This window comes from Carcharodon carcharias, chromosome 20 (genome assembly GCF_017639515.1).
Source record: "Carcharodon carcharias isolate sCarCar2 chromosome 20, sCarCar2.pri, whole genome shotgun sequence".
NCBI classification, from domain to species: Eukaryota; Metazoa; Chordata; class Chondrichthyes; order Lamniformes; family Lamnidae; genus Carcharodon; species Carcharodon carcharias.
Window position 1 is genome coordinate 89,099,847 of NC_054486.1, and position 8,270 is coordinate 89,108,116.

Here is an 8,270-nt window from a genome sequence, read left to right on the forward strand (position 1 = left end):
CACTCATCTCAATGTCCTGAATGTTTTGAATGCTGTCTGCTGGGGTTCACTTTCAGTTGTCCACCTGTACCTCTGCCCACCCAGTGATCACACTCCCATGCAGCATCTGATCTCGCCCAGCACTACTCTCGTTTCACTTTCAATTTTGACAGCATACTGCTAATTCAGTTTACTTTTGCTCCCCTGTCCTTTATATCCCCCAGTCACACATTTCCTTCCTCCATCACTGTTGACTGCCCTGGCAACACCTTCCACCTCCTCTCTGTGACCTACCAGCCACAACCCTTTTCCTTTGGGGATGCCCCAGTGAACATGTACGTTCTCTTCCTTCCCAAAAATCCCACCCCATTACATTAACCTCACTAGCTTCCTCCTTCCCACCCCTCATTGTCTGTGTCTGCCTCCAAGTGCCCACCAACCACCCTCGCCGTCCCTCCTACTACCGTTGAACCTTCACCCTCCCATCCTACCAACTCATTCTGCACTTGGTCATTCTGGCTATTCCCTAATACCACACTCACCCTAAGTTCGCATCCCAAGAGGCAGTCATGGACCCATAAGACCCCTCCTTTGCACATTGACCTGGAAATCCCTCCTCTGAACCCCTTCCTCCCCTGGAACCCGCTCCACCCTCTGGACCCCTTACTCTGGAACCCCTCCCCCCACTTAGTCCTCCCTGCTCCCCACCCCCCATCCTAGACTACCCCCACTTTTTCACTCCCCCTTCCTGACTCCTCCAGCCTTACCTCTTCCTCCAGGCGCACTTCTTCATCTAGCTTTACACCTTCCCCCTTTTCGACTCCTTCCTCCAACCTTGCTTCTTCCTCCAACTTTACTCCTTTCCCTCTCCGCACTCCTTCCTCCCTGCACTCCCTCCCCTCTCTGCATTCCTTCCTCCCCCGGACGCCCTTCCCTCTCTGCAACCCATCTCCCCTCCAAACTCCTTCCATTTCACATTCCACCGCCCTTACAGCTACCTCCCCAGTTGCGATCTTTTCCCCCGTTAACCCCCTCCTCCCCTATGCTCTTACCTCCCCAACATCACCCCCGTGACACCTTCCTCCCCCCCACCCCACCACCTCACCACCCCCCCATACCTTCATTTCCCCCCTCACAACCTGACCCCCTCAACAACTCTTCCTATCCCAGTCGATCCGAGGATCTGAGACATTCCCCTCCCACCCACTCAACCATCATCCATTGTGAACATCAACAGTGACTTTCTAGCTTCGGTGAACTGCTTCGCAGCAGAGCCATTTCCATGAGAATCCACCCAGCATGCCATGGATGCTTCTCCAGGGTCCTGTTGCTGTCTGGCTCCAGCATCTTCTCCTCAGATGTCCACGATGTGTAAAAGGTCCTGGCAGTAAGTCCCGACTTCTGCACGTCACACTTATCAAGTTGTGTTCTGAACTGGCGATGTGGTCGTATGATCCAGCAGGGTGGCGGGGGCATGAGTCCAGTGGCCTGGGCTTATAATGATCTGCTGATGTATTACAATGAGGTTCCCCACGTCAGATGGCGGAGAATGTGGCCCGCCGCCGGCAGGCTGAGTGGATGATTGCAAACTGGTTACATAACGTCATGAAACCGATTTCTGGCCTTCTCACCGTATTGCCTGCTCATGCCACTGAACACTATCGGGCATGGATGATTCCACCCTCTGTGTTAAGCATCTCAGGTCCCGGCTGCATTTGTTATAAATAAAGATAATGGACTGTCACAATCGTACCAACAAGTACTAGGCCCCTTATTTGTATATGCAAAGGAGTTATCTCCTGCTTCAGGCATGGGCAAGAGTCACCAATTACTTGACCTCACCTTACATGGCAGATTGCTTCTTTACAGTCAGAAGTCTGCTCACTATTTTGGGGACTTAAGAGACCACTTGGTGCCTTAAATTCAAAACAACTTCTAGGCAAAGAATTTCTTTTCATGTAAGGTTACTCCAGTTTTCAAAGGAAGTTGAATTTGAAGCTGACCAATTATTGAACCTGTATTCTAATGACGGTTAAAATTAGAGAGAGAGAGGGAGAGAGAGTCAGAATGAAAAACAGAAATGTGTATGTATTTTATGGCCTGAATTTTACCTGTGACGGGCCTGGGAGCAATCGGGAAACAATCAGCCCGTGTGAAACGCGCACTGAAATGCTCAGCATTGCCGGGGTGGGGGTGGGAAGAAGGCGAGCAATGACGTCACCATGGGCGCGGTTGACCGCTGGCGAGAAAGCTCCCTCAGGGAGCTGCAGACCTGAAAATGCCCAAATAAAGCTTTTAAAAGCTGAGAAAAAGGCCATGCATCACAATCAATCACCTGAATATATAGCTGATAAAATTCTGCCCACAGACATTATTTTTATTTTATTTGATCACGGAAATTTCATCCCGCCCTTGGATGAGGTTTGATGAAAAGTGCAATGCCGCCTGGCTGATTTGCCCGTCTGCCAGCTGTAAGGTTGGATGGGCCACGAAAGATTGGAGCCGTTAACGAGAGCTTAATTGTCGGCGGGCGTGCTTCTGACTTTTGTGCGCGCCCGCCGAGCGAAATATCGCGTGAGTGCGCTATGACATTGGGACCCTCGCCCAACATCTTACGCAATTTTACGCCCAATTGGGTGTGAAGCGCGCCTGCCCATGGGATATAAAATTCATCCCCTGTCTGTGTGTGTATTCATGTCTCTAGATATACCTGTCAGTGCTTACTTGAGGGCCATTCTGCATTATTGGTTTGCCCCAAGTCAGCAGCACCTTTGGTAATCTAATTATGGATAAATGACGTAGGTGAAAATAAGGGTTATAAACAGCACATTGAGGATTGTCTTGAAACTCAAAAATGAAGGTGCAAAGTAGTGCTCTCTGGTATGTTTCTGTTATTTGGGGAAGAAGAGATCACCAATAAAACTGATGATGTAAATGAATTATTGTAAACCTGGTATCAAAAGAATAGTTCTAGCATAAATAACTAGAAGTATTTTCCGAATAAAGGGAATTGGTACAGGAGAGATGGGCTGCAAATAAATCAAATGGGAGCAAAACAATAACAGAGAGAGGAATAAGCAGGAATCAAAAATAATTATATAAGAAAGCATTGTATTTATACAGCACCTTTCATGACTTACAGCCAATAAAGTACTTTTGAAGTGCAGAACTGTTGTAATTGAGGGGATTTAAATTAGATAGATGCCTGTCGGAGTGTGGAGTGGAGAGAATTGCAGTGATTTAACTGGATTTTAAATGGGATAGATCATTGGATAGAAAGTGGTTAATAGGTGTATTGTATTCAGAAATCCCAGAGAGATGGACAGGAGTCCAGGAAAATCAATCACCAGTGAACATGAAAGGAGGCTAAAAACAAAAATCTGTGGATGCTGGAAATCCAAAACAAAAACGGAATTACCTGGAAAAACTCAGCAGGTCTGGCAGCATCGGCGGAGAAGAATAAAGTTGACGTTTCGAGTCCTTATGACCCTTCAACAGTTCTGTTGAAGGGTCATGAGGACTCGAAACGTCAACTTTATTCTTCTCCGCCGATGCTGCCAGACCTGCTGAGTTTTATGAAAGGAGGCTAATCTAGTTGTATACACAAATGGCAGAAGCATTAGAGCTAAAATACTGGAACATGAAAACAGTTCTGGCAGTGGGGATTATGTGCTGGGAATAGCAAAAACAAGGCTAAATGCAGAGGATGGAAATGAATTTAGCATTTGGGTGTCTAGAGTGTTCATAAAGACCTGAGTGTATAAAGAAGGAAGTGGTATAGCCGCGTACATCAGGGATATCAGGAAAATAACTGAACTTAATCCTGTGGGGTCGACATCCCTTGTAAAAAAATCCAAGTTAACACAAGGGGGAGAATTTTACGATTGCCGTGTGGGCATGTGGAAGGCCTGACCCTTCGTGAAATGGGGCGCGAGTTGAGGATCCTTATGGGAGGCAGGGGGACCGGGGAGGCCTTTATTCAGAGGACTTTCAGTTAAGACTCCAAAGCATGGAGTCAATATGATGGGAAGAGAAGCACCACCTTAATGATGGGTGCTGATGAGGCACTCCTGTCACCCTCCACTCATGTCCGTATCTCTGAAATAAACTTTGCAGCCCATTATATGTGTGATACACGACTCCCAGGCCTCTTCCCTAACAATTGCATGAAGCACACTAAAGCCATTATAAATGATCTCATATTTTAATAGTGAAGTGTGAGATTTTCTTACACCATTACACATGTGTCAATGAAAAAATATTCACCCATCAGACCCCTTACACGATCACAGTGACTTAAATTTCTGCTTACAAGTGCTACATCTCGGTGCTTCCCCTTCACTGGCAGCTGCATTGGACGTAGGTTGCCGATTCTGATACCCTATTGGCCTTGATGGTTTTTATGGCTGTCCTCAGGTTACCATGGCCTGTATAGGCCCTGGCAGGGTAGGAGAGTCCTGTGCGATGGCTGGGCACTTCTCAGTCGTTGCGGTGCCCTCAGATACGATGGTCACTGGCAGAAAGGTGGAGGAGCTGCTGCCATCATCAGGAGTCCCCAGATGCATGGAGCTACAGGTCATCCACCAACATGAGATTTTTTTGAACCTCCCTACTCACCAGAGATGGATGGAACAGCAGCAGAGTCACTAGGTGCCTCATCCATCTCTCACATTGGCAGTGACCTGCTGAGGTCACTGCCAGTGTGTGGGCTCCAAGGTCTGAATGCAACACCAGAAATCCCTGATTGAGTTCCTGGAGCTGCCTTTCCATGTGAGTTGCCACTTTCTATGGAAGAACTCTCTATGTGCGTTCAGAGCTCTGGGCCGATGCAGTGCTCAAGCTCTGCTTGGACTCCTCCAAAACAAAGACCATAGCACGTGGACCCTCAGGGGTCTTTGTTAGATCTTCATGTGCATCCCGCTGGGCATCCAGCGTCTGCTGCCTAATAGACAACTCCAAAGGCTCATTTACCTCAGCCTCAGCATTGTCTTGGCCTCCAGCAATCTTCTGACTGCCGGTGCCCTGGGACCTCTATGCCTCTGCCAGCTCCTCAGGCGAGTGTGACATGCCTTCCTCAGCATCGCCGTGCCTTCACTGTCGCTGGGTCAAAATCCTGGAACTCCCTCCCTAACAGCACTGTGGCTGTACCTACACCACATGGACTGCAGCGGTTCAAGGAGGCAGCTCACCGTGGGCAATTAGGGATGGGAAATAAATGCTGGCCTAGCCAGTGAAGCCCACATCCTAAGAATGAATTTTAAAAAATAATGCATTTTACAATTTTAGTTGAGTTATCTTTATTTAAAATTAAATTAACTGCTCGTGAAAACTAAGAACATTGTTCACAATGATCAATAATTAATTCAACCTGAAATAGAGTACAAATCCTTGTTAATGACTATCAAGTGGGTCAAGAATCGAATTTAGGTGAACTTTAATAAGATTTAATTTATCATAGGTAATCCAAGACCACCTCAAGTAGTTAAACTCACACTTATGGATACAAGTGTTCCAAACTTTGAAATGTTTGCAGGTGGTCTTAAGTACTGTTGTTACAATCTTAACATTAAAGCGAAGAGTTGCTAAAGGACAGATTGCTCCTCAAGCAATTTTTAAAATTTCCATTTAGACTGGGCTATTCATTTCTGCTAGTATGCATGGTAAGGAAGAATTTACATTTACAGTGCCTTTCAGATCTCAGGATGTTCTGATATGCTTCACATATGTATATGAAGTACTTTCGTGGTGTAGTTATTGTTTGTTATGTAGGTGAAAGTGACAGTCAATTTGTGCATAGCAAGGCCCGACAAACAATAATGAGGTAACTACCTAGATAATCAGTGGCACTGGTTGGGGGATTAATATTGCCTAAGGTTGAGAAGAAGCCCGGTGCACACTGCCAAAGTGGGTATTGGTGTAATCTGTATCTACAATATAATGGCAGTACAATGAGTGCTGCAAAACAAGCCCATTTTTCACTGAGTGAAAAGACACAGTATTATCACGCCAGGCTATACACTCTCACTTAGATGGCTAAAAAGGGTTGGACATCTCTGCAGCTCAGCACCAGACTGGAGAAACAAGAATTGCTTTCCCAATATGTTGCTAAGTCAACAAGCACCTTTTTGTTCCTTTACATATAGTCAAATAAAAGGGTGTGCATATTTTGGTTCAAGAGATGGGCACATCTGAACTCAAAATCCAACTTCACAAATACTTGAGGATTTCTCAATAAACCTAAAAACCTGGTCAGCTAAAGTTGCAAATCCAGTTCTGTTGCTATCATGAGCAAATTGTAATTTAAAATGTAATCAGAACACTGGACAATCGTTATAGAATTATCCAATTGTAGGATGGCTGCAGCACAGATGGAGGCCATTTAGCCCATCTTGTTCCTGCTGGCTCTCTGTAAGAGCAACTCAGTTAGTGCCACTCCCCATCCATTCCTCAAAGCCCTGCATTGTTTTACTCTTACCAGTTGCCCTTTCAAAAGCCGTGATTGAACCTGCCTCCACTCTCAGGTAATGCATTCCTGAATCTAACATCTTACCGTGTAAAAAGATTTCCTTATAGAAAAATAGAAAATAAGAGCAGGAGTAGGCCATTTGGCCCTTCAAGCCTGTTCCACCATTCATTATGATCATGGCTGATCAACCAACTCAATAGCCTGCTCCCGCTTTCTCCCCATATCCCTTGATCCCCTTTGCCCCAAGAGCTATATCTAACTCCTTCTTGAAAACATACAATGTTTTGGCCTCTGTGGTAGCGAATTCCACAGGCTTACCACTCTCTCAGTCCTAAATGGTCTGCCCTGTATCCTCAGACTGTGACCCCTAGTTCTGGACTCCCCCACCATTGGGAACATCCTTCCTGCATCTACCCTGTCTAGTCCTGTTAGAATTTTATAGGTTTCTTCTGAACTCCAGCAAATATAATCCTAACCAACTCAATCTCTCCTCATAGGTCAGTCCCACTATCCCAGGAAATCAGTCTGGTAAACCTTCGCTGCACTCCCTATATAGCAAGAACATCTTTCCTCAGATAAGGACACCAAAATTGCACACAATATTCCAGGTGTGGTCTCATCAAGGCCCTGTATAAAAAGTGTTGAGTTGAGCTGAGTATACACAAACTCAGACTTTGTCCTTACAGATCACAAATGTTATGGAATAACAGATAAATTCCTTGAACTTTGTTCATGGGATGAACTAGATGATTAGATACTGCGCCAAATTATTGTTGGACTCGCCTTAGACTGCATAAAATGAGCAATCTATTTGCTCCAAATAGGCCAATCGAAATATGGATATAGACAGGACTCTGTCTACTGGCACAAGTGACCTTGCCTACAAGCATCCTTTAGCACCGAAAGTATTTGTTGAAAATTGCCCCTACTCCGCCCCCCGAAGTGTATAAAACACTGCAACGTGCAACTCACACTTTTCACAAAATACCACCAAGTGCTTTATACATCTGCAGTAGACTATACGACAAAACAGTTAGCCAGTTTTTAAAAAAATATTAAACATTAAAAAACATGATTAGGCCACCACATTTACCTCTGCATATAGTGCAGATTCAGGAGCAAAATTGCCTCAGAACATAAAGAAAGTTCTTGTATCTGAACATAAGCAAAACTTGCAATTGCATCTCTGTACCCACCTGTCCATCGGTAGGGGCATATTAAAATCATCTTTATATGAGATGAAGTAAATTCTTTTGGAAATATCAGTAATCTAACAAAAGCAGGAGACTGAAAATGGCAGAGTAAAAGCATGAAGTCAAAATTAGATCCTTAAACAGGCAATTTACATATTCATGAGAGGCCTCTATTTTTTACCCCCAAATAACCCCATGAACTTCAATATAGCTAAGTGTGAGATGGTAGGCAGAGTGGGGAGGCCACATACAGCTTGGAAAATAGATGCCTGAGTGGGATAGAGAAGCAGAAGGAGCTAGGGCTACATATACCTGAATCACTACAAGTAGTGAGGCTGGTTAATAAGTGCATAAAAAATCAAACAAAGCACTGGGGTTCATTTCTAAAGGGATAGGATTGAAAAACAGGTATGCTAAACTTGCATGGAACCTTTGTCAGACCATAGTTGGAGTATAGCAAGCAGGAGTGTTGGTCTCCATATTATAATTAGGACATAGAGACAAATGGAGAAGGTACAAAAGTGATTTACTAGAACTATACCAAAATTGAGAGGTCATATCTATTAGGAAAGATTGAATGGTCTTTTCTATGGAAATGAGAAGACCGAGAGGTGATATGATAGTGGCCTTTA